The sequence below is a fragment of the Odocoileus virginianus genome, chromosome 31 (assembly GCF_023699985.2).
Source record: "Odocoileus virginianus isolate 20LAN1187 ecotype Illinois chromosome 31, Ovbor_1.2, whole genome shotgun sequence".
In the NCBI taxonomy this organism is placed as follows: domain Eukaryota; kingdom Metazoa; phylum Chordata; class Mammalia; order Artiodactyla; family Cervidae; genus Odocoileus; species Odocoileus virginianus.
The window spans coordinates 16,717,941-16,744,642 of record NC_069704.1 but is presented as its reverse complement, the minus strand read 5'-3'; the positions used below and the strand labels follow the sequence as shown (position 1 = coordinate 16,744,642).

The window sequence follows — 26,702 nt, the reverse complement described above, 5'->3', positions numbered from 1 at the left end:
TGGAATCATTTTTTTTTATAGCTTGAAAACTTTAATTTAGTACCAGGTTTGAAAGTAGAAACCACACCAATGTGAATGAAAAACAGGACGATCAACACTGAATCTCCAAGATTTCTTTCCTTGAAAGTGTGAGGATGTCTGTGTCCTGGGATGAATTTTTGGCAAGGGACCAAATTATTTACAATGGACAAGAAAATCCAAAAGGAAATAAATAGGAAATCTCTATAATTATCCGTCTACCAAAACACTAGATTCTTCAACATTGTCGCTCGGATGTGACATTTATGGCATAGTGTTAACAGTAGATCTCTGTCTAAAAATATATCTCAGTCAGCATGACTGAGAACATTTGAAGACGATACATTAGCAACCTCACTGTAGTTCATAGTTGGCAAAAATTTTTAGTGGCAGATGCTGGGGGGAGAAAGTCAAAGGTTGTTTTTCTCCAAGCATTGAATTGGCGGAGGTGGGGGAGGTGTTTCCTCCCATTTTGAGTAGTTTCCAGTCACCACTAGAGCAGATTTGGACCACTGCCAGTGGTCCCACATTCACTGCACACATTCACTTCACCTTCCTTCATTAGAATTTCTTCACATTTACCCCCTTACAGTTATTCCCTTGGGCTTTTCTGATAGCTCAGTTGGTAAAGAATCCGCCTGCAATGCAGGAGACCCCTGATCGATTCCTGGGTCAGGAAGATCCCCTGGAGAAGGAATATAGGCTACCCCACTCCAGCATTCTTGGGCTTCCCATGTGGCTCAACTGGTAAAGAATCCGCCTGCAATGTGGGAGACCTGGGCTTGATCCCTGAGTTGGGAAGATCCCCTGGAGAAGGGAAAGGCTACCCACTCCAGTATACTAGCCTGGAGAATTTCGTGGACTGCATAGTCCGTGGGGTTGCGAAGAGCTGGATATGACTGAGCGACTTTCACTTCACCCCCTTACTATTAAGAGTGATGGAGGGTCCTCTGGGCCCTTGAAAAAGCAGGCAGACATCCTTAAAAGAGTCTGAAGTTATTCTAAGATTTGATTCCAGTGGTCATGACTTACAGTCAGACATCAAATATTACCTGTATTTTCAAGCTGAAGAAAGCAATGGAAATGTCACAACTGACTGGTGAAGAAAATAGAAGTCAGGGACTTTGCCGATTGTCCAGTGGTTAAGACTGCATTTCCAATGCAAGGGCCATGGGTTTGATTCCTGGTTGGGGAACTAAGGTCCCGCTTGCCTGGGGTGCAGGCAAAAACTAAAAAAGAAGTCAGCTCCCTTCCCCATGCCATACCCCTAGAAGAGCTCTACTGAAACTTCCACAGTAGTAAAGAGAGAGACCACAAATGGAAGTTCCCATACTGGGTTGGAAAGGGCCTAAGTCCAGTGTAAGTATCCACATTTGATAACGCCTTTTTGTCATACAAGTGTGTGACAGGAGGAACGTCCTGACATTTGCCTAGGAATCTGATCCACCCATCTCATCAACTCAGAGATTGGAGTTATTTTTTGAGGAAGATGTGTTAAACCATTCTATGTGATTAAGCATTGAGAAGACTTGAGGAAAATGAATGGGCACAGGACTGGAGTGAACTCCTACCAGCATCCTGCAGACCATTCTACGTGCCGCTAGAAAATGTGAGCACTTCCATCATTTACCATTTTGAACATTAGGCCAGAATTTTTTTTCAAAAGTAGTATGAAGTAATTTAGAGGAATGAAACAATGCTAGGACAGCTTTGAAACTGATGATTGAAGACAGACTGCTGAGTACATTTTCCCCATCCTCTGGGTACTAGTAGTTGTTCTCAGAACTTTCTGGCCCTCTTGTTTTGGCCAATTTTGATTTTTAAAGACATCAGAGGGAGAAGGTTACTTTTCTTCCATTATGTGGCATTAGTACTACTAGACTATGGTGGTGTTGAGGTTCTCTTGATTTCTTCCATCCTATGAAAGAAGCTGGGAGCCCATAATGAAGTTTCAGTTATATTGTCTCAGAATATCCTTGATCACTGAGTGCATGTCTGGTGGATCTTATACCCAGTGAAATTAATTCAGTGGGCTGTTGGCTGATTTGGTTTGTTACAACTAACAAAAGAGTGGGGAGAAAAGTGTGGAGGGTACCTAACAAAATGACAGGGATACTGGGAAAACAACCAAAGACAAAAGCATATCTTCTGAAGACCAAAGGTCCAACAAAGTACTTTGTAGCACAGCCTTTCTGAACTCCTAAGTTAGAACAGTCTCCTAGAATAAAGCAGCAAAGTTTGAAAGATCAGTCAGTGCTAAGGGACCTACCACCTACTCTTCATCTCTCAGACTCTGAGTCTCACGTCCACTGTCAGATCCTGTTCAGTGTATGGGGTGATTTGAGCAGAACAGGCCCATCAGTGTGATTCAGTGTCTCACTGCTTTGTAATCCACCATGAGAAGTATGTTGTGGTGCCACATATTTCTCAATCTGATGCCTTTTTTGTCTTTTTGGTTTTGTTTTGCCATTTGCATTCCTATTTCATAGTGTCACAATGAATTTTTGTATCATGTTTGATCTTTGTCCACTACAAACTGTAGGATCACAGTTAAGCCTTCCATGAATTCCCTGGTTTGGTATCTTTTACCTTAGCATTATTTTGAATTTTTTTCCCCTTATTATATTTCCTTATTACAGTGCCACTACACTGTATTCAAGTGGGGAAATAAACATGTAGGTGCTTGAACATGCCCCACGGACACGGCTGTAGCCCTGTAGTATTTGTGGCTGTCGTTCTTGACCCAGTACAGACTTTACAGAGGGTTGTGCTCTCAGAGGACTTTAAAAATATGTATATTAAGCAATTAACTTTCTGGAGTTATCAAATCTTGCTGGGAAATTAACTTCCACGAGCTCTGAATTGGATGGAATTCCATCTGGCTTCAGAGTACAAAGAACCAATATGAAATGGAGCTTTGAAATGTTTTCCTTGTGCAGAAATATGATCTAGAAGCAAAAGTGCTGATCTAATGCTAAGTTTTCTGTGTACTAACTCAGTTGCCAGAATTATAATGAAAACTGTATTTTAGTCTAACAAATGTATAGAATTTTTTATGTAATAAATAAAATTTTATAGGAAATAATGTCCTTGTCTGCTGTGTCGTAACACTTTCCCATGCCCAGAGTCGTGATGGATAGTGTAGAGGAGACAAAATAATTGTTTTCCCTACCTTTCTGAGTTTTAGCTAAGACTCTATAATGGAAGACAGGTTAACAAGAGGAAAACGCACAGAAGTTTATTAACATGTGTACCTCATGTATATATGTGAGATACCCAGGGAAAAATGAGTAATAGTGGCTTAGAATTCAAATTAAATACCAGCCTAATAGGGAAAGGAGAGAAGGGATGCAGGCCTTTTAGAGGAGAGTAAATGATTTTTAGGAAAGATGAACAGGCCCTTAGAAGAATAGATGGGAGGCATGATAGCTTGTGACAAAGTGTGTCTGGGTGTGGTGTTGACTTCTCATCTGTTCTGTGTTAAGAGTCAGTCTTCCCTGACTGATGAAACTCCTGAGAAAGGGATTTATGACATTTGAGGTTTTTTTAGAGAATCTGTCTAGGGAGATAAGGAGAGTTCAGAGAATGCCTCGGCCTGCATTTGCTGTTTTTCAAGTGCCTACAGCTCAAAATAATCAATATAACAAAGCAGCATTTTCACGAAAATGGCATGTCTTGAACTTCTGCAGTCATACTTTGGGGTGGCATATTCTGCTAACTCAGCAATACAACGTGATTGTGGGCAACATCTTGTTTTCAAATTAGGTCAATATACTGCACGGCTGCTCTGGAATTCCCCAGCTATTTCTTTCCAGTGTGTCTCAGCATGTTCTAGGATCCCTGAAGTATGAAACATAAATGTAAATATACTAAGTTAAACCTAATTTCCAGAGTACGAAGTTCAGCCATTGCCTGGCCAGCCTTCCTAGCTGGAGTCTGAGTCACTCTGAGTACAAAGTCTGAGTACGAAGGTTGGAACTGAATTCAATCACCAGGCAGAATGGAAAAGCCTGTTAGGTAACGTTTGCCATGGGAAACACTTGTGCTTGGTACAGTGCCCTGCACATAAATCGAAGCCTGGCTAAGTTGGTGAGTTGGTGCAACTATGTTGTGCCAAAATTTAGGCAATAGCTGTGCCCCCATTAATGTTTGGAAAAAATCAAGCTTGTTTAAAACTAATCATATTTTAAATGATACTGGAGACTTCTGAAAGGGTGTTTTTTAAGTGGAAGGTTTTTTAACAGTACTGATAAATCCAATGTAATTTTGGATTTTTCTCCTGAGGCTGCTGTACAGACTGCTTTTCATTAGCAAATGTTGAGTAACCCCCAGATCATAGGCCTGGTTGTTGATCTCTACCACCTTGCCAAAAGGAGTTGTCATAGAACCTTGGTGAAGAGTCCTCAAATACTCCCAAGTGTTTGAGATACTGAAGAATATTAGCCATTCTGGACTGTTCATTCTCTTTTGGGGGGCAGTAGTCTTGAAGCAGATTTGCACAATTCCTAGTTATATAGACTAGCTAGTGATTAAAGAGTCTGTGAAAAACCTCACATCTCCTGAAAGGTACCCGGAAATCTTTTCTCTCTGTTTGGCTATGAGAAGTATAATCTTTATTCAATCTCAAATTTTAGAAAATAAATAAAAATCTAGAGGGTCTCTTTTAGGAGGCACACTGCTTGTGCACTCTAAAGGAATATATAAGCTGTGATTGAAATTTCAACTTCAAATAGTGCTCAAAGCTCCCGGAGGTGTTGAAATGTTCGGAAAGAACCCAGAGTCCTATGAGGCCCTTTGAAGGTGAAAGTGTCAGTCGCTCGGTTTTGTCCAATTCTTGTGACTCCATGGACTGTAGCAGCCGGGGTTCTCTGTCCATTGAATTCTTCAGGCAAGAATACTGGAGTGTGTAGCCATACTCTTCTGCAGGAGATCTTCCCAAGCCAGGATCACAACCCAGGTCTCCCACACTGTAGGCAGATGTTTTACCATCTAAGCCAGGGAAGCCTCATGAGGCCCTTTGACCTCCTATTTTTGTCCAGGTGCTGTGGAACTAACCGACGAGGCCAGGCCTCTTCACGTTATTATTTTTAGTTGTTGCACGTATCAGTGAAGGTGAGGAATAGTTTGTGTCTTTAATTTGATTTTGTGCCTTCTTTACTCTCCAAATCCTGAGAAAAATAATTTTAGAAGATGTACCTAGGTTACATTTAGGCTTCCAGAAAATGCAAAGCTAAGCTCTTAGACCATTTCCTGGGCTTATCAGCAATTTCAGTAGGCGTCTTAAAGCTCTCTAGGTAGTTATAAGCTCCCTGGCTAGGTATGTCAGACCAGAGAGGTGAGAGTAAGGAATTGCCTTCAAGGCAAAGCAAAAGGGCTTTCACTCAACCGAACTCATACTGTGACCTCACACTTGGAGACAGGATATTAGGGGTTTGTGTTTGATCTGTTCTATCTGCCAGAAGGGATTCTTCCAGCTGACAACAAAAAACAATTTTAATATGAAAATTTAGAAAAAAAAAATTTTTTTTTAATTTTTTTAAATGCATGTGAAAATTGAGAAAAGGAGATTAGCTGTATAAGAAACCCTAGACTGCCCATAAGATTAACTCCAAGTTTTCTGTCAGTCTTGTGAAGAAGACAGCAAGAAAGGTACATAGTTTTAAATCTTTAATAAAAGGAAACATTAAATGGAAGTTCAGTGAGAGAGACCAGGTAGGTATTAAAAATGTTCTGATTTTTAATGACTTGAAGTGATGTCTATAATATAGTCAATGAAAAAGGGCATAAAGTAATATTTATAGCATGATCTCATTTATGTAAAATCAATATGTTTATATATCTTTAAATGACTGAGGATATAATAGATGCTCTCTTAACCAATTCTCTAGGCATTGCTTGTTGATTGGTTAATTGAAAAATCTGGTTAAGGAGGAAAGTCATTATAAAAGAAATGTTTTTTAAACTACAAAAAGTAAATAATTATCAGCCAAGCTTTGACATAAGTATTAGTTCTATATATGACACTTTAAGTCTTCTGAACTTGTCTATTGTCTTTTTCTTTTGGCAGCATTAAACATACCAATAATGTAAACCACCAAAAAAAATGTAATAATGTGAAATATTGGTTTCTTTAAAATGGACCAATAATTTAGAGATGCTGAATAATGCAGCAAGCTGAGTATAGACTGCTAGGTTTTTATTTCTTTCCAATGTTTATAATTCTCATGCACACTTAACTCAAGAGTTGTAGTTTTAGTATCTTTACAGAGTCTTTCCAATAGGGCTTCCCTGGTGGCTCAGATGGTAAAGAATCTGCCTGCAGTGTGGGAGACTACGTTTGATCCTTGGGTCAGGAAGATCCCCTGGAGAAGGGGGTGGTAACCCACTCCAGTACTCTTGCCTGGAGAATACCATGGACAGAGGAGCCTGATGGAAGTCGAACATGACTGAGTGACTTTCACTTGCATAGAGTCCTCCCAAAGCATTTGCCTTAGCTTTCATAGAAATTACTCTCTTCACACTCATTGTTTTTTATCATATATGTAATATTTAATAATCGTACCATTTCAATAATCACAGCACATGGCATAATGTGTTGAAATAAACATACCTGACTCTTGCTAGACACGGTCCACCGATGCTGAGAAGAGCACATAGGCTCTTCTCCTGGACCATTTGGTCTGCTATGGACATTAGCCAGTATAATCTACAGAGGAGTGGAGGGCATTAGTTATTCTGGAAATATGGTTAAGTGAGAGTCAGCTACCACTCTTTTTACATCAAAATGAGAACAATGATTATCTCTGGGATGTGACATTACGGTAATTTAATTTTTTCTTTGCTTATCTGTATTTAAATATTCAAAATATTCCTCTATAGTTCTTTATCAGTGAACTAAAACAAACTGGGATGGATGAATTTAATTCATATAACCATTATATCTACTACTGTAGGCAGGAATCCCTTAGAAGAAATGGAGTAGCCTTCAGAGTCAACAAAAGAGTCCAGAATGCAGTACTTGGACACAATCTCAAAAATGACAGAATGATCTCTGTTCGTTTCCAAGGCAAACCATTCAATATCGCGGTAATCCAAGTCTATGCCCCAACCACTAATGCCAAAGAGGCTGAAGTTGAAGGGTTCTATGATGACCTACAAGACCTTCTAGAACTAACACCAAAAAAGATGTCCTTTTCATCATAGCAGACTGGAATGCAAAAGTAGGAAGTCAAGAGATACCTGGAGTAACAAGCTACTTTGGCCTTGGAGTACAATGAAGCAGGGCAAAGGCTAACAGTTTCCCCAAGAGAACTCACTGGTCACAGCAAACACCCTCTTTCAGCAACACAAGAGATGACTCTACACATGGATATCATCAGTTGGTCAATACCAAAATCAGATGGATTATATTCTTTGCAGATGAAGACGGAGAAGCTCTATAGAGTCAGCAAAAACAAGACCGGGAGTTGACTGTGGCTCAGATCTTGAACTCCTTATTGCCAAATTCTGACTTAAATTGAAGAAAGTAGGGAAAACCACAGGCCATTCAGGTATGACCTAAATCAAATCCCTTATGATTATACAGTGGAAGTGACAAATAGATTCAAGGAATTAGATCTGATAGACAGAGTACCTGAAGAACTATGGTCGGAGGTTCGTGAAATTGTACAGGAGGCAGTGTTCAAGACCATACCCAAGAGAAAGAAATGCAACACAGCAAAATGGTTGTCTGAGGAGACCTTACAAATAGCAGAGAAAAGAAGAGAAGCTAAAGGCAAAGGAGAAAAGGAAAGATATGCCCATCTGAATGCAGAGTTCCAAAGAATAGCAAGGGGAGATAAGAAAGCCTTCCTCAGTGATCAATGCAAAGAAATAGAGGAAAACAATAGGATGGGAAAGACTAGAGATCTCTTAAAGAAAATTAGAGATTCCAAGGGAACATTTCATGCAAAGATGGGCTCAATAAAGGACAGAAATGCTATGGACCTAACAGAAGCAGAAGATATTAAGAAGAGGTGGCAAGAATATACAGAAGAACTGTACAAAAAAGATCTTGATGACCTAGATAACCATGATGGTGTGATCACTCACCTAGAGCCAGACATCCTGGAGTACAAAGTCAAGTGGGCTTTAGGAAGCATCACACGAACAAAGCTAGTGAAGGTGATGAAATTCCAGTTGAGCTATTTCAAATCCTAAAAGATGATGCTGTGAGAGTGCTGCACTCAACATGCCAGCAAATTTGGAAAACTCAGCAATGACCACAGGACTGGAAAAGGTCAGTTTTCATTCCAATCCCAAAGAAAGGCAATGCCAAAGAATGTTCAAAGTACTGCACAATTGCATTCATCTCTTATGCTAGCAAAGTAATGCTCAAAATTCTCCAAGCCAGGCTTCAATAGTACATGAACCGAGAACTTCCAGTTATTCAAGTTGGATTTAGAAAAGACAGAGGAACCAGAGATCAAATTGCCGCCATCCGCTGGATCATCAAAAAAGCAAGAGTGTTCCAGAAAAACATCTATTTCTGCTTTATTGACTAGGCCAAAGCTTTTGACTGTGTGGATCACTGCAAACTGTGGGAAATTCTTCAAGTGATGGGAATCTCAGACCACCTGACCTGCCTCCTGAGAAATCTGTATGCAGGTCAAGAAGCAACAGTTAGAACCGGACATGAACAATGGACTGGTTCCAAATTGGGAAAAGCGTACGTCAAAGCTATATATTGTCACCCTGCTTTTTTAACTTATATGCAGAGTACATCATGCAAAATATTGGACTGGAGGAAGCACAAGCTGGAATCAAGATTGCCGGGAGAAATATCAATAACCTCAGATATGCAGATGACACCACCCTTATGGCAGAAAGTGAAGAGCCTCTTGATGAAAGTGAAAGAGAAGAGTGAAAAAGCCGGCTTAAACCTAATTATTCAAAAAATGAAGGTCATGGCATCAGGTCCCATCACTTCAGGGCCAATAGATGGGGGAACAATGGAAACAGTGACAGACTTATTTTGGGGCAGCTCCAAAATCACTGCAGATGGTGACTGCAGCCATGAAATTAAAAGATGCTTGCTCCTTGGAAGAAAAGCTATGGCCAACCTAGACAGCATATTAAAAAGCAGAGATGTTACTTTGCCAACAAAGGTCCATCTAGTCAAAGCTATGGTTTTTCCATTAGTCATGTATAGATGTGAGAGTTGGACCATAAAGAAAGCTGAGCACCAAAGAATTGATGGTTTTGAACTGTGGTGTTGGAGAAGACTGTTGAGTCCCTTGGACTGCAAGGAGATTGAACCAGTCAATCCTAAAGGAAATCAGTCCTGAGTATACATTGTAAGGACTGATGCTGAAGCTGAAACTCCAATACTTTGGCCACCTGTCACAAAGAACTGTCTCATTGGAAAAGACCAATTCATGGAAGGACTAATGCTGGGAAAGATTGAAGGCAGGAAGAGAAGGGGATGACAGAGGATGAGATGGTTGAATGGCATCACCAACTCGATGGACATGAATTAGAGAAAGCTCTAGGTGTTGGTGATGGACAGGGAAGCCTGGCATGCTGCGTCCATGGGGTTGCAAAGAGTCAGACACGACTGAACAACTGAACTGAAGTATATTTTTAATAACCTCTATAGTTTTTAATGAAAATATAATTAACATAAAAAGCAAATATCCAGGTAAGTATAATAAAATGACCATAAACTCGTGTGATAATAGGCCAATAGAGTAGAAAAGACAGTCCCTCCAATTCTATTATTTATTGGAGTTTAAGAGCTAAAGCTATACCTCAAATGAATAAGAAAAAATTAATTTAATAAATTTTGTTTAGCACAGTTGGCTTTCACCTTGAAAAATCTAAGTCAAATCCAAATGGATTAGGGAATTTTTAATTAGAGAAGGGAAAAGTAAGAGGGAGGAGTTGGAAGGACTTAATGAATGTAGAAGAATTAGGAGGGGACAAAATAAGTGATAGAGTAGTGGAGTTGGTGAGGTCCACATATCATAGTCTGTGGAAAATATGAGTGAGGCCTGTTTTCGATGTGTTTACTGAGTGTATCTCCAGCATGTTCACTTCTTTTCAGCGAACATTTCCTGGGACCTTCTCTGGGCAGTAGGATTTGTATTTTGGGAATTCAGTGGAAAATACCAACTCCCTGATCTGAAGTAGCTCAGGACCCCATGAACAAGACAGGTGGCAATGAGAGTGCATCTGAAACACACAGAGAGGGGTTCTGGGGTTATTAGGAGAAACTGTCTGAGCTGAGTCCTGAAGAAGGAGGGGAATTGGCCAGATGATGAAAGGGCCGGAGGGGGGAAGGGAGAAGATTCTACCCAGAGGAATAGCGCGGGCCATCGTATAGCAACCAGACGAAACCTCAGTCGTTTAGAAAACCCAGAGTCAAGAAGTGACCTCAGAGGGGATATGGGAGTTGTGCACCTTCGTTCAGACATCAGTTGAGTGTTGTCGAGAGAGACTTGGGAGAGAGGGGGAAGGAGGAAGAGGAAGATTCCGGTGGAAATTATGGACCTGTGACTAACTAAATCTGGGGGGGATGGAAAGGGTACGGTGGGGTCCACTCAGCATGGGGTATGCGACTTCTTCATTTCAAGATAGGGACTTGCTTCAGATGGTCACGTCCATCCAGGCTCTGAATCCGTAACTCACTGAATGTTGGAATTCAGTGTTTACCTTTTCTTCTCAGTGCCGTCTGATGCAAAATCTCTGTAATGAGATTTTGGAAAGGAGTTTGGAAGGACTTTGAGGAGTTTGGGAAGGAGTTTGAGGGACTAAAAGTATTTCTCTGTGCCGACAGCTTTTTTTTTTTTCTATCTCCTGATGAAGAAAATCTACCTAATTTCTTATTTGCATTTAAGCTTTTACAGCGAAGGTAACTGCAGACAGACGTTTTCTCAGTAGCTCTGACTCTGTTCTTCTGCGTTGTCTCCTTAACCATCTGTGTGCTTCGCTGCTAGAAAGAAACACATACAGTGTATTTTTAGTGTGTATATATATATTTATGTGTTTATGCACCACTTTTTCCCAAAAAAGCTTATGCAAAATAAGATTATTAAAATAGAAAAACAAAGACATGAACAGGAAGAAACAAATACGCTAGACTCTAGGACTAATATATTTACAGGACAATTAAGCATTAAGTACTTGGAGCTTCCTAGCAACCTTAAAAGAAAGGACTACAGCAAGATTTATCAAATTGTATCCTCTTGTGGAAAAAGGTAATATACCCCCTTCAAGTTCCTGTGTAAACAAAAATAATCTGCATATGGCTCTCACACTGGGGACCTGAGCTGGTAAAGTCCAAGCACGTAACTACCTGATGCTTTAACTGAATTTGTTACCTCATTTTTTATCCAGATCAGCCTCCATTAAGACTTATAAGACACGTTCATAAGTATAAATGAAACAGAAAGGAAGTATTTGTTTATTCCAAAGATATTACAGAGTCCTGTATTCACTAAGAATACAGAAATAAGAGACCTAGTCTTTGCCTTCCAAAACTTCCTGGACTGTTCAGAAGGCGAAGGGATAAACAGATGATTGTGATATAATGTACCACCTGCTCTAAGGGAGTTAACAGGAGTAGCACAGAGACTGCCTGAAGCTGGGAGGGGCAGGAGATGGAGATGTGATAAGGTAGAGAAGCCTTTTGAGAAAGGGAGGTAAGTGTCCCAAGCAGAGGGAACGACATGTGAAGAAATGATGTCTGTGACTGTACTGAAGAGTAGGTGTGGGAACACGAAAAGGGAGAAGCCAACAGGTATGGGATCTTGAGGGTCTGTGGGCTAAACTAAGGGACTTGATTTCATGCTGAAGAAAACAGGGACTCACTGCAGGATTTTTAGCAAGGGAATACTTGATACTTGCATTTTAGAAGGAAGAATCATTGTCACAGCAGTGGGAGAAACTTGCTCAGCCTGTTAAAGGGTGTTTACAAAAAGCCCCCAGCTAACTTCATACTCAGTGGTAAAAATCCAAAAGCTTTCCACCTGAGATCAATACAAGACAAGTATGCCCCTCTAGCCATTTCTTTTTTTTTTTTTCCTCTAGCCATTTCTATTCACTATTTGTACTGAAGGTCCTAGCCAGGGTAATTAGGTAAGAAAAAGAAATAAAAGGCACTCAGATTAGAAGTAAACTTTCTTCTTAGATGACATTATCTTATAGATAGAAAATCATAAGCAATTCCTACAGATAACACCAATTAGACTTAATAAACAATTTAAGTATTGTTATGGGATATAAGCTCCACACATAAAAATCAGTTTTATTTCCATGCACTAGCAATGAACAATCCAAAAAGGAAATGAAGAAAACATTTCCATTCGCAAGGGCATCAAAGAGAATACAATACCGAGATTGTATTTAACCAAGGAGGTACAAGATGTTCACATTGAAAGCTACAAAATACCATTGAAAGAAATGAACAAAGACAAAAGTAAATGAGAAGACACACATTCATGGATTGGAAGAATGAATATTGTTAGGATGGTAATAGTACCCAAAGCCAAATCCATGTAATCCCTATCAATATCCTAAAGGTCTTCTTGTTTTGTAGAAATGGAAATGGTGATTTTAAAATTCATAAGGAATTACAAGGAAGCCCATATAGCCAAAACATTGTGGAAAAAAAAGAATAAAATTGGAGAACTACCATTTCCTGATTTCAAAACTTACTACAAAATTAGTAACAAAATGACTTTATTTTCTTGGGCTCCAAAATTACTGAAGATGGTGACTACAGCCATGAAATTAAAAGACGCTTGCTCCTTGGAAGAAGCTATGACCAACCTAGACAGTATATTAATAAGCAGAGACATTAATTGCTTTGCCCACAAAGGTCCATCTAGTCAAAGCTATGGTTTTTCCAGTAAGTAGTCATGTATGGATGTGAGAGTTGGACCATTAAGAAAGCTGAGTGCCAAAGAATTGATGCTTTTGAACTATGATGTTGGAGAAGGCTCTTGAGAGTCTTTGGACTACAAGATCAAACCAGTCAATCCTAAAGGAAATCAGTACTGAATATTCACTGGAAGGGCTGATGCTAAAGCTGATTTGGGCCACCTGATGCAAAGAACTCATTCATTGGAAAAGACCCGGATGCTGGGAAAGATTGAAGACGGGAGGAGAAAGAGGCAACCGAGGACGAGATGGCTGGATGGCATCACTGACTCGATAGACATAAGTTTGAGTAAGCTCTGGGTGTTGGTGATGGACAGGGAGGCCTGGTGTGCTGCAGTCCATGGGGTCACAAAGAGTCAGACACAACTGAGTGACTGAAGTGAACTGAACTGAACTACAAAGTTATAGCAATCAAAACAATGGGGATACTGACACACATATAGATATAAAAATCAATAAAATAGAAAGAATTAAAAGTACATAAATAAAAGTGTGGTCTGTTTTCAACTGATTTTTCAGCAAGATTGCCAAACTACTCAATGTGGAAAGAATAGTCTTTCCAATAAATAATGTGTGTACAACTCCACTGGACCCCTATCTCACATCATATACAAAAGTTCACTAAAAAATGATCAAAGACCTAAATATAAGAGCTAAAACTACAAACCTACTAGACAAAAACAGGTGAATTTCCATGACCTTGGATTTGGCGATAGTTACTCAGATACAATAAAGCACAAGCAACAAAAGAATAAGTAAATTGGACCTCATGAAAATTAAAAATGTTTTGCTTCAAAGGACACTTTTATAAGGTACGAGAAGACAACCCACAGTATGGGAGAAAATATTTGTGAATCATGTAACTGATAAGGGTTTAATACCCAGATTAAAGAACTCTAACACTCAAAGAAAACAACCCAAAGCCCTTGGACTCTCCCATATACAGGACCACATGGCCACGATGTATTTGCTGGACTGCCAGGCTTGCTCTCCTCTTTTTTAGGTCATATCTCCCATTTTTCTTCAGCATAAGCCTGATTCTGGGAACTGATCCTGTGTATCCAAATTACAAAAGGACAAGTCTTAGGAGCTAAGCAGACCTGAGAAGATAAATGGGTGGAATAGTCTTTAACTGAAGGACCAAGCCCAAGCCTTGCTAAGTAATTTCAATCCAAGAGAAGATTCCAGTAGAGAAGACCAACTCTGGATGTGAGTAAACAAAAAACTCCCCAAATAACTATTGCCAAAATGAGACAGAAGTTTACATCTCTCACATGTTACCCAAAGGTAATGCATTACAGTGATTAATTAGGAACATGAACTCCAATTCAAGCACACTTGTATCCCTTATGAACTATATGACTTTGGGCATCAGATCTCTAGGCCCTCCATTTTCCCACCTATGTAATAGAGTTATAATAGTGCCCAACCAAAGAACATTTTTGTGATGATTAACTATATTTATTACATGTAAAGTACATAGAGCAGTGTCTGCATGTTAGTCACTCAGTCATGTCCGACTCTTTGCATCCCCGTGGGCTATAGCCCTCCAGGCTCCTCTGTCCATGGAGTTCTCCCAATAAGAATACTGGAGTAGGTTGCTATGCTTTCTTCCAGGGGATCTTCCCAACCCAGGGATTAAACCCAGGTTTCCTGCACTGCAGGCAGATTCTTTACTATCTAAGCCACCAGGGAAGCCCAGGGCAGTGTCTGGCACATAGTAAATGCTCAATGAATATTATCTCTTATTATTGTTGGATATTTTTTGCCTTAGTCTTAAACAGTTTAGTGTTTGTACCACTGATGTAGATGAAGAATGGAGTGGCCAACACTATAGGTTGTCTCCCAATAGCTGTTTGCTTAATCTTTGATGATAACAGTCATCTGGTTTTTAAATGGGTATGTATAGCCATCCTGAACAAAGCCTACATTTCCTAGCTCCCCCTTGCAGCTAAATTGTGACCATGTGACTCAGTTCTTTCCAGTAGCATGTAAGAAAATGACATGTAACTACCAGGAAATTGTCTTTAAAAGGAAGGGCCAATGCCTCTTCCTCAATTGCCTTTTCTCCACCAGCTGGAATATAGATGTGATGGTTAGAGGCTCAGCAGCCATTCTGAACAACAAGGTGACCTTGAGATTGGAAGATATGCATGATGGAACAACAAGATAGAAGGTATCTGCATCTCTGACACTTGGGTGCATCAACTCCACTGACAATTCCAGACTTCCTGAATTAACTTCTGTCTTATGTTAGCAGCTATTATTTGGGTTTGGCTTTTTTTTTTCATTACAAATGAGCACAATCCTACTGCCAAAGATATATCATATTTTAAGGTGACTTAGAGCTAAAAATGCTAGCTTTGTCATCCATGGGATAATAATCAGAGCCCAGGGGCAATGGACTAAATCTGACAGCATGAAGGATGGAGGTTAGCAGTGATAATGTAAAGTGCTTCCTTGGGTCCATAAAAGCAGCCTTGCAATGGCCAAATGAGGTTGATATGGCCTGGAGGCGGGGAATATCTTCTGAATGGATGCCTTATGAAGGAGATGGTGGATGCCTGTCACAGGGTAGGTACTCGGTGATGTGTGCCCCCCTTGGTACCATCCCTTCCCACAAGCTTCTGAGTTCAAGGCACACTCTGTATGAATTGACAGCAGGCTATTTCAGTTCAGGGGATTTTAGTCTCTGTTAATAATAGCATGGTGAACAGCAGGAGGAAGATGATTCTGCATCACTTTTTATAGGTCAGGCCACACCTGGAATATAAACAAATGGGAGTGTTTCCAGAGACAAGCCTGGAAAAGACATCACTTGGGAGGGGGGGAAAGAAAAGAAATGATCACTGTGTGCAAATATCTAAAGGGATGTTACAGAAAAAAAGAAAAGAATTTTCTATAATCTTGTCCTAAGCCCCTAAAAAGTGGCTCAGTGGCAAAGAATCCGCCTACCAATGTAGGAGACATGGGTTTTGTCCCTGGGTCAGGAAGATCCCCTGGAGGAGGAAATGGCAGCCCACTTCAGGATTCCTGCCTGGAAAATCCCACGGACAGAGGAGCCTGGTGAGCTACAGTCCATGGGCTCACAAAGAGTCGGACAAGACTTAGCTACTGAGCATTAGCAGGAAGCCCCTAAAGAGTCCCGATGGCTGGGAAGACAGATTTCATCAGTCAGTTAGTGTACGTTACCTCTTGGCCTGTGGCAGTGACTTCTAATTGTCCTACGCAATAACTGTCCTAGAGCTCCTCCTGTGGATATAACCTCGCTAAAATACCTATGCTCCTATACTTCTTTGAAGTTCAAAGTGGTTATGTGACAGGGTGGTGGCCCATGAGATGTAAACTGAAGTCCAAGTGGGAGTTCCGAGAAGGATTTGCCTTCTCATACAGGTGTCATGCCCCCTCCCCTCCTCCTGGTTCTCCCCTTCCTGGCCTGTCTGGACTGCAGACATGATGCTGGAGGAGCGGCGATCATCCTACAAGCAAGAACAAAAGCCGCATGTGAAATATGTGAAGAACAGAACAGAACATGGGCAGAACAGAAAGATAGGAGGAGCCTGGTTCCTGGAGGACATCCTTGAACAGTTTCTCTTGCTTGGGCTGTCTTCTGGGCTTCCTGTTAGGTAAGAAGAATTAAGCCCTGCCTCATTTAAGGCACTGGAACAGTTATCTTATCAATGCAGCCGAGATGCTGTCTTAATCCAGGCTCCCTGCTCGGTTCTCAGAGGGAAAAGGCTTTCTTGAAGAACCACTGGCATTTCCTGCTTTTCAGACAGGATGTGAGATAGAACGTCCTAAAAACCAGAACACACTCAAGATGGACTGAGCTCCGGGGAGGCAGTGAACCTCTTGACCTAAGAGGAATGCATGCAGAGGCTGTGGGTACTTCTGCAGCTGCGACGTTATAAAGCAGTATTGAGTGTAGAGTGAAAGGTCAGATTTAATGTCCTTTAAAGTCCTTCCTAGAACAAAAGCGTTTCTAATGATCAGAAAGTTAAAAATAGGTGTACTGTGGCATAGTTAAGTTTTGGTGGCTGAACAGATGGTGTTTTTCAGCTATAGTCTGAAAAACTATAGTGGGATATGCAGTTTTCATCATAATTTCTAAGTAAATACTCTCCTTCAAATCTCCTAGGGGACTGTATCATGGCGATTTAAAATTTCTAATGGAATTTTAGTTTGTTTTATTTGTAGTAATGTAATTTATCCCACTATACACTACCAGGATTTTTGTCTATCTTGGACTTACAAAGTTAACGTGGCAATGAAACATACTCAGCATCATTTGATTTTCAGATAGTAGTGGATTTATTATTTTTGTCTGTGAAAGAAGGGATCTTGGTAATAAGATTCCTTCCTAACTGTATCATTGGAACGTTTGTATTCTATAAAATAACCATTAGGGATCAATTTATTGGCAGAATTTCTGTAAACATGGCAGTGTTCTTTCTGCAAAAGGGGGACTTTTTCCCTTTCATAGTGGCGGGAGTTCTTTGATGGGGTGAACATAAGAAAGGATAGGTTGAGCTTTTACTGGATTCTATGATTGATCCCTTGATGGGGGTCTCAAGCCTGAGAGAGGAAGATGAGCTGCGTGACTGTGAAGGTGCCCCGTGGTGACTGGCAGGCTACAAGGATTCAGTAGGTGTTTGACAAGGGAATGAACAAATGAGTCCTCTTCCAGCTTGTCTCTGAGTACAGGCTGTGAGATGATATTATAGCCCATAGGGGTGCAAATCAGTGTTTCTCAAAAGGGCTTCACATTGCGAGGTTGGAGAGAGAATAAATAGATGGTGCTTCAAATGGAAATTAGGGCCCCCCTCCAGATTTACTGGAGAAGGAAATGGCCACCCACTCCAGTATTCTTGCCTGGAGAATCCCAAGGAGGGAGGAGCCTGGTAGGCTACAGTCCATGGGGTCGCAAAGAGTCGGACATGACTGAGCGACTTCACTTTCACTTTCTAGATTTACTGAATCAGAAATCTCCACGGCTGGGGCTCAGGTATCTGCATTTTTGCACTCCTACCCACCACAGGGCTTCTCTTGTGGCTCAACTGGTAAAGAATCTGCCTGCAATGTGGGAGACCTGGGTTCAATCCCTGGGTTGGGAACATCCCCTGGTGAAGAGAATGGCTACCTACTCCCATATTCTGGTCTGGAGAATTCCATGGAATGTATAGTCCATGGGGTCGCAGAGTCAGACACAACTGACTTTCACTTTCTTTCACACACACCCCCAGAGGGATTATCCTGTATAGTACACTGTGAGAACTACAGGTGTGTACGCAGGTGTGTACGCTGGGTCTTCCAGTTGAAGCTTCCCTAGAAGCTTGGATGGGGAGGCAGCTGGATCAGTCTCTGGTTGATCAGCCTCTGGAAAAGGCAGCCGTAGCAAATGCGCTTGTCTCTGGCGACACCTGCTGGTCGAGAGTAACAATTAGCAAACGCTCAACCTCTGGAACTACACAGATGTTTTTCTTACGGGGTCCAGATACTAAGGGCGCTGCATTTTAGTGTCTGAATTCTAACAGCGATGACTAATATACCCAAAGCCCCAGGTATCTAGGGGATATGCTTTTATATCTGTATCCTCTTTTCACTAACTTCAAGTAGAATCAATATATATTTGAAGAATGTCATCCTTCAATTATCTTACATGTTTCTTAGAACAGATGTTCTTATTTCACATCTACTTGAAACATTACCAACTCTTGGATTTCCTCTGAAGGGATTTACTGAACTCTTTGGCTAGAGAACTTATTCTTTGTGGTTGTTTTAGAGAAAGAATGAGAAGCCAGCTTTTATCTCTCATTGATGCCTCCAGGCAAGATAAAGAAAAAAATGCTTCATGATATCTTGGTTCCTTCTATTTATTGAGCACCTACTGTATGCCAGCTGCCCTCCCAGAGAACTCACAGTTCGGGGACTGAGAGGGTGCAATCATGGTCCCTATAGCAGAAATGTGTGTGGTGTGGAGAGGGAGGGGTGGAGTCAAGGAATAAGCTGAGACCTGGGGACGATTCATTCTTCCAGATCATTCTCGGACATGACCACATCTGAAGTTCCCAGAGGAGAGACTGGTATGTGCTGAAACATACATGAGAAGTGTGAAACAGCATTAACCTCCAAATAAGGCATGAGGCTGGAAGTCAGTGATGGGTGATGGGGCCAAGGAGTTGGTCCAAACCTTGCCCCCTTGCCAAGGTTAGATTTCATTCTTTCACCATCCTTAGTGGTGACTAACCACTGAAGAGTTTAAGATGTTCTTTTTATCAGACTATTCCACTGGAAGATCAGTACACAAAACAGAGCACCTCCTTTTTATCTGATGGTCTACAAATCCAAGTCCAAATTCCTGATTAAAATTGTATCTAGTAGCTGAGAATGTCATGCCGATTCAACATACAAAAAGTCCCAGTCCGTCTGAAAAGACGTTCAGCGATTCTAGTAAATAGATTTGGCCTGTGTGTTGTTAACAGGGGTTGGTTTGTTTATTTAATGTAGCTATTTGACAGAGCTGGCTCTCTGTGCCTTTTATTTAGAGCTTCTGTACTGTCTCCTCTTCCTGTGTTAACAGGGCCCCACCCCCAGCAGTGCCAGTCACACAACCCCCAGGGAAATCCTACAGATGTCCTACAGGCCAGTAACTGAGCACTGGGTTACAGTCAGAGCCTGAGGCCTGAAATAAACCAGCTCTTTATTTTGTGCACAATTTTTCACCTTTCAGTTCAGTTCAGTTCTGTCACTCAGTTGTGTCTGACCCTTTGCGACCCCATGGGCTGCAGCACATCAGGGCTCCCTGTCCATCACCAACTCCAGGAGCTTGCTCAAACTCATGTCCATCGAGTCAGTGATGCCATCCAACCGTCTCATCCTCTGTCATCCGCTTCTCCTCCCGCCTTCAATCTTTCCCAGCATCAGGGTCTTTTCCAATGAGTCAGTTCTTTGCATCAGGTGGCCAAAGTGTTGGAGTTTCAGCTTCAGCATCAGTCCTTCCAATGAATATTCAGGACTGATTGCCTTTATGATTGACTGGTTGGATCTCATTGCATTCCAAGGGACTCTCAAGAGTCTTCTCCAACACCACAGTTCAAAAGCATCAATTCTTTGGCACTCAGCTTTCTTTATGGTCCAACTCTCACATCCATACATGACTACATACTGGAAAAACCATAGCTTTGACTAGATGGACCTTTGTCAGCAAAGTCATATCTCTGCTTTTTAATATGCTGTCTAAGATGGTCATAGCTTTTCTTCCAAAGACCAAGTGTCTTAATTTCATGGCTGCAGTCACCATCTGCAGTGATTTTGGAGCCCAAGAAAATAAAGTCTGTCACTATTTCCATTGTTTTTCACCTTTAAAATACAAGTGATCATGGATTTATTTCCATGATGCTTTTCACAACAGGATGAGGCGCTCAGTCATGCTGCATAATTAAGACCTGCCCTCAGGAAGGACAAACACAATCTCTTTGTTTCTTCCACCTCCCTTCTGCTTGGACTTCAGTCACTGTGCACAGCCTTATACACTTGGCATGGTCTAGAGGAAAAAGGAGCCTGGTGGGCTACAGTCCATAGGGTCACAAAGAGTCAGACCCAACTGAAGCGACTGAGCACACAAGCACACATGGAGGGAAAAAGCGTGGAATTAGGAAAAGTACTTGAATTTGCATCTCATCGTTCCATATGACACCCCCTCCCCCATTCCATTGTGTTGGCAAGTCAGTTAACGTTTCCTCTTTCTTTACCTGGCAAAGGGAGCTAATAATGCCTTTTCTTGTGGACTGAGTGAGAAAAAGATGTATGGAATACCTGAGAGCAGTGCCCAGTGCACAGCAGGACCTTAATAAATGTGAGTTTCCCCCTTCTTTTTCTATCCTTCCCTTGATACCAGTGAGTCATCAAAAGACCAGGAGGCACACAGCCTTCAGACTGCAGCAGTGGTAAGTGGCCATTAGTGCATGCTGTTCTGTACTGTTCTATAGAGTTTACCTCTGAAGCAGGTTAATTGGTGGCTCAGCCAGTAAAGAATCTGCCTGCATTGCAGGTTCAACCCCTGGGTCAGGAAGACCCCCTGGAGAAGGGAATCTATTCACTCCACTATTCTTGCCTGCAGAATTCCATGGACAGAGGAGCCTGGCAGGCTACAGTCCATGGGGTTGCTAAGAGCTGGACACAACTGAGTGACTAACACTTTCAACTTCAGGCTAATAAAATAAGAGACCTTTTCTTAGCTTCAGACTTTCTGTCCCAATCTCTCTGTCTAGAGGATAGGACTCGGCACTTTTACTGTTGTGACCCAGGTTCAATCCCTGATCAGGGGAACTGAGATCCCACGAGCTGGGTGGCATGGCCAAAATTTTTAAAAAGGTCTTTTTTGAGCTCTTTTAAGTACAGAGTCTGATGACCATCAACTAGACACCCACCCTCCTTGCAATTCTGAGAAGAATCCAGTTCTGTCAATGTTAGTGCACCAAGGGACACGGACCACAACCCTGATGTGATGTATGAAGCCAGGCTCCCCTGACCTGTGGGCGGGGCTGCCTCATCTGCCCAGATAAGCAGCTGGTGCCTGACTGGCCCGACCCAAGAGGGTCTCATAGCCAATCATGCTGAAGTAGGACCTTCTTACTGGTAGATGTTACCTAACAGACTGAGATCTCTTACTCATCTGCCAAGCCAACAGTCTAAAGAACATTACTCTGAAAGATATGGTCCAAAGTTAACCTTTGACTTAAAAGGACCCTATTTTAGGGACAGTTCCCATCACATATGTTTTGTTCTGTTGTATGCATCTACTCTTAGTATCCCGAAAATGTAGAGAAATTGGCAAATTATGACTAAATACAGTGCCACTATATGGCAGTGAATATGACAGTCAAAATAGAGCCAAATGGGGCTTCCCTGGAGGCTCAGTGGTAAAGAATCCACCTGCCGATGCAGGAGCCACGAGTTCAATTCCTGATCTGGGAGGACCCCACATGCCATGGATCAACTCAGCCCATGTGCCACAACTATTGAGACTGTGCTCTAGAGCCCAGGAGCTGAACTATTGACAGGTACCGTAACTACTGAAGCCCACGTGCCCTAGAGCCCATGCCTGACAACAAGGGAAGCCTTTGCACTGGGGCTCGAGTGTAGCCCCAACTAGAGAAAGGCCCTCTCAGGAAATCAGACCCCACACAGCTAAAAAATAAATAAGTAAAATTATTTTTTGTAAGAAGGATAAATCCTAAGAATTCTCATCACAAGGAAGAAGATTTTAAAAAATAGAGGCAAATGACAAAAGATTGAAAAGCCACAAAAGAAAAAGACACGCTGAAGAACCATCATATTAACACAGAGACCTTTGGTGGGAAACGTGCTAATAGTTCCCGCAGCTTCGGTACTTTGAGTGTCCCTGGTATAAATGACTGCCCAAGGGTGGCTGCAAGACAGAGCCGATGACTGATGTGTGGAGCTAATGGTGATGATAAAACATTACTTTGCTTTATTCCTTCTTGAAGGATTTTAAAAATTGGATTATTAAGAAAAAGTTGATTCACAATGTTTTGTTAATTTCTGCCGTACAGCAAAGTGACTCAGATATACATATATATATATTCTTTTTCATATTCTTTTCCATTATGGTTTAGCAGAAGAGATTGAATATAGTTCCCCATGCTCTACATTAGGACCTTGTTTATCCATCCTATACATAATAGTTTGCATCTTCTCATTCCAAACTTCCTGTCCTTCCGTCCCCCATTCTCCCCTCCCTGGCAACCACACGTATGTTCTCTACGTCTCTGAGTCTGTATCTGTTTCATGGATATGTTCACTGGTGTATTTTAGATTCCACACATAGGTGCTATCATATGGTATTTGTCTTTCTGACTTACTTCACTTCATTATGGTGATCTGCAGGTCCATCCATGTTTCTGCAAATGGCACTATTTCATTCTTTTTCGTGGCTGAGTAGTATTCCATTGTATATGTACCATACCTTTTTTGTCCATTCCTCTGTGATGGACATTTAGGTTGTTTCCATGACTTGGCTGTTGCAGTGTTGCTATGAACATAGGAGTACATGTATCTTTTTGAATTGTAGTTTTGTCTGGGAGTATGCCCAGGAGTGGAATAGCTGAATCATATGGCAACTCTGTGTTTAGTTTCTTTGAGGAACGTCTGTACTGTTTTCCATAGTGGCTGCACCAACTTAACATTCTCAACAACAGAGTGGAAGCCGTTCCTTTTCTCCACAAACTCTCTATCATTTGTTATTCATGGACTTCTTAATGATGGCCATTCTGATTGGTATGAGGTGGTACCTCACTGTAGTTTTGATTTGCATTTCTCTAAAAATTAGTGATGTTGAGCATCTTTTCACTTGCCTATTGGCCATCTATTTGTCATCTTAATGTCTATTTAAGTCTTCTGTCCATGTTTCTATTGAGTCGACTTGAAGGATTTCTGAAGTATATTCAGAGTAATTTTTATCTTTCTTTAAATAAGCTAAAAGAGTAGGAAAGAAAATTACACCCGCACTGTAGTTTCAGTTTTACAAAGGGAGTATCTTTCAGCAAGTAGCAAGTCAGGAGAAATACTTATGTGGTAGAGTTCTGGATTATAAAGGACTTCCCTGGTGGCTCAGATGGTAAAGCGTCTGCCTACAATGCAGGAGACCCGGGTTCAATCCCTGGGTTGGGAAGATCTCCGGGAGAAGAAAATGGAAACCCACTCCAGTATTCTTGCCTGGAAAAATCCCATAGATGGAGGAGCCGGTTAGGCTACAGTCCATGGGGTCGCAAACAATCAGACACGACTGAGCGACTTCACTTCTGGATTATAAGGGATTTCTTTTTCTTTTTTTGTTTATTTGTCTGTCTGCATCAGGTCTTTGTTGCATCATGTGGGATCATTTGCTGTGGTGCACAGACTCTCTACTTGTGGTGCTCGGGCTCCGTGGTTGTGGCGCTCAAGCTTAGTTACTCCATGGCATGTGGGATCTTAGTTCCCCGAACAGGGGAACTTGCTTTGCAAGGGGGATTCTTAACCACTGGTCCTCCAGGGAAGTCTCTATAGCGGTTTCCTAACAGCCCATGTTTAAAGAAGAAAGCAATGGTACTCATGATCATGGCTTGTGTTAGGTTCACAATACTCCAGGAATCTCCTTTTAATTCTTTCAGCACATAGGTACACTGCCCTTATTTTCCAGCCTTGCAAGGGGCCTAAGTCTTCCAAACACTGGTAATAAATATGGTGTTATGTCCGGTAAAGTCTTTCATTAAACGCCAATTGAGAAAAGATACTGTTTTTGGATTGGATACTCCTATTTGAAATACAAGAATAAGGAACACCACCTATGCCTGTTTTAACTCAAGGTCAGAGTTAAATCTAGCTACTCAGGTGTTCTAACCAAGTAGCATGGAATTTACTCTCAAAGCAAGACAGAGAAGTGTTGCCCCCAGTGTACACAAAGAGGCCTCATGCTGAGAACTCCTGCCCTGACCTTGGATCTCCTGTTCCATCCTTCTCTGTCAGCTTTCAAGAGACAGACTCCTGGCTAGGGCAATCCTGCCTCAAACCTGGAGTGGTGATTGGCTTAAGTGTAAAATTTGCATACTATCTAAACAGCTCATTGTAAAATGATACCCCCTAGGTCACAGTTCTCTGGGAGCAAAGCCTGGTCTCAGTGTCCTATATGTGGTCTGCACAAAGGTAAACATTTTTTTCCCAAATTCTTAGACTGGCACCACCAACTTTAATGAAGAAGGAATTTTAACTGAGTTGGCCCACCATCCAGAGGAAAATAAGAAGTCTGTGAGTTGGACAGACAAGTCATCCAGTTAAATCTCTAGAGTGTTCCATAGCTCCTCCTTTCCCAGTCAACCCCGGAAGTCAACAGAGAAAAAAGCTAGATCTATCTCAGCCCCTGTGTGGGATAGAGAAAGTATTGTACTTGACAAAAGTTTAGTTATTGAAAGTATAAAGGAAAAGTAGGAGGGAAAGGAGGGAAGAGAAAGAGGGAGGGTGCTGAGAACCTCGGTATTCAAAATCTACCCTAACGTTAACAGTATGAGGAAACAGCTCTTTTAGAATTATTTGGCAACGTGATCAAGACCATCCCCAAGAAAAAGAAATGCAGAAAGACAAAACAGTTGTCTGAGGAGGCCTTCCAAATAGCTGGGAAAAGAAGAGAAGCGAAAGGCAAAGGAGAAAAAGAAATACCATTTGAATGCAGAGTTCCAAAGAATAGCACAGAGAGATAAGCCTTCCTCTGTGATGAATGCAAAGAGATAGAGGAAAACAATAGGATGGGAAAGACTAGAGATCTCTCTCTTTTTTTTTTTCCATTTATTTTTATTAGTTGGAGGCTAATTACTTTACATCATTACAGTAGTTTTTGTTATACATTGAAATGAATTAGCCATGGATTTACATGTATTCCCCATCCCAGTCCCCCCTCCCACCTCCCTCTCCACCCGATCCCTCTGGGTCTTCCCAGTGCACCAGGCCCTAGCACTTGTCTCATGTACCCAACCTGGGCTGGTTATCTGTTTCACCCTAGATAATATACATGTTTCAGTGCTGTTTAGAGATCTCTTAAAGAAAATTAGAGATACCAAGGGAGGGAACATTTCATGCAAAGATGGGCACAATAAAGGACAGAAATGGTATGGACCTAACAGAAGCAGAAGATATTAAGAAGGGGTGGCCAGAATACACAGAAGAACTATACAAAAAAGATCTTGAGGACCTAGATAACCACGATGGTATGATCACTCACCTAGAGCCAGATATCCTGGAGTATGAAGTCAAGTGGGCCTTAGGAAGCATCACTACAAACAAAGCTAGTGGAGAAAAAGAAAAAAAAACACAAAGCTAGTGGAGATGATGGAATTCCAGTTGAGCTATTTCAAATCCTGAAAGATGATGCTCTGAAAGGGCTGCACTCAATATGCCAGCAAATTTGGAAAATTCAGTAATGGCCAACAGGACTGGAAAAGGTCAGTTTTCATTCCAATCCCTAAGAAAGGCAAGGCCAAGGAATGTTCAAAGTACTACACAATTGCACTCATCTCACATGCTAGCAAGGTAATACTCAAAATTCTCTAAGCCAGGCTTCAACAGTATGTGAACTGAGAACTTCCAGATGTTCAAGCTGGATTTAGAAAAGAGATCAAATTGCTAACATCCATTGGATCATCAAAAAAGCAAGAGAGTTCCAGAAAAAACATCTATTTCTGCTTTATTGACTACACCAAAGCCTTTGACTGTGTGGATCACAAACAAACTGTGGAAAATTCTTAAAGAGATGGGAATCTCTGACCACCTGACCTGCCTTCTGAGAAATCTGTATGCAGGTCAAGAAGCAACAGTTAGAACTGGACATGGAACAACAGACTGGTTCCAAATACAGAAAGGAGTACCTCAAGGTTGTATATTGTCACCCTGCTTATTTAACTTACATGCAGAGTAGTATATCACGTGAAATGCCAGGCTGGGTGAAACACAAGCTGGAATCAAGATTGTTGGGAGAAATATCAATAACCTCAGATATGCAGATGACACCACCCTTATGGCAAAAAATGAAGAACTAAAGAGCCTCTTGATGAAAGTGAAAAAGGAGAGTGAAAAAGTTGGCTTGAAACTCAACATTCAGAAACCTAAGATCATGGCATTCAGTCCCATCACTTCATGGCAAATAGATGGGGAAACAATGGAAACAGTAACAGAGTTTATATTTTGGGGCTCCAAAATCACTGCAGATGGTGACT

At 41.4% G+C, this 26,702-nt stretch overlaps 1 protein-coding gene and 1 non-coding gene across 2 annotated transcripts in view; both read left to right on the top strand.

The window, feature by feature from the left end:
- Positions 1–26,702, top strand: part of SLC44A1 (solute carrier family 44 member 1) — a 208,509-nt gene that overhangs the window by 163,672 nt on the left and 18,135 nt on the right. The window lies entirely within an intron of this gene.
- On the top strand, positions 23,561–23,632 carry TRNAC-ACA (transfer RNA cysteine (anticodon ACA)). The gene has a single exon. It is a non-coding gene; the product is annotated as a tRNA-Cys (tRNA).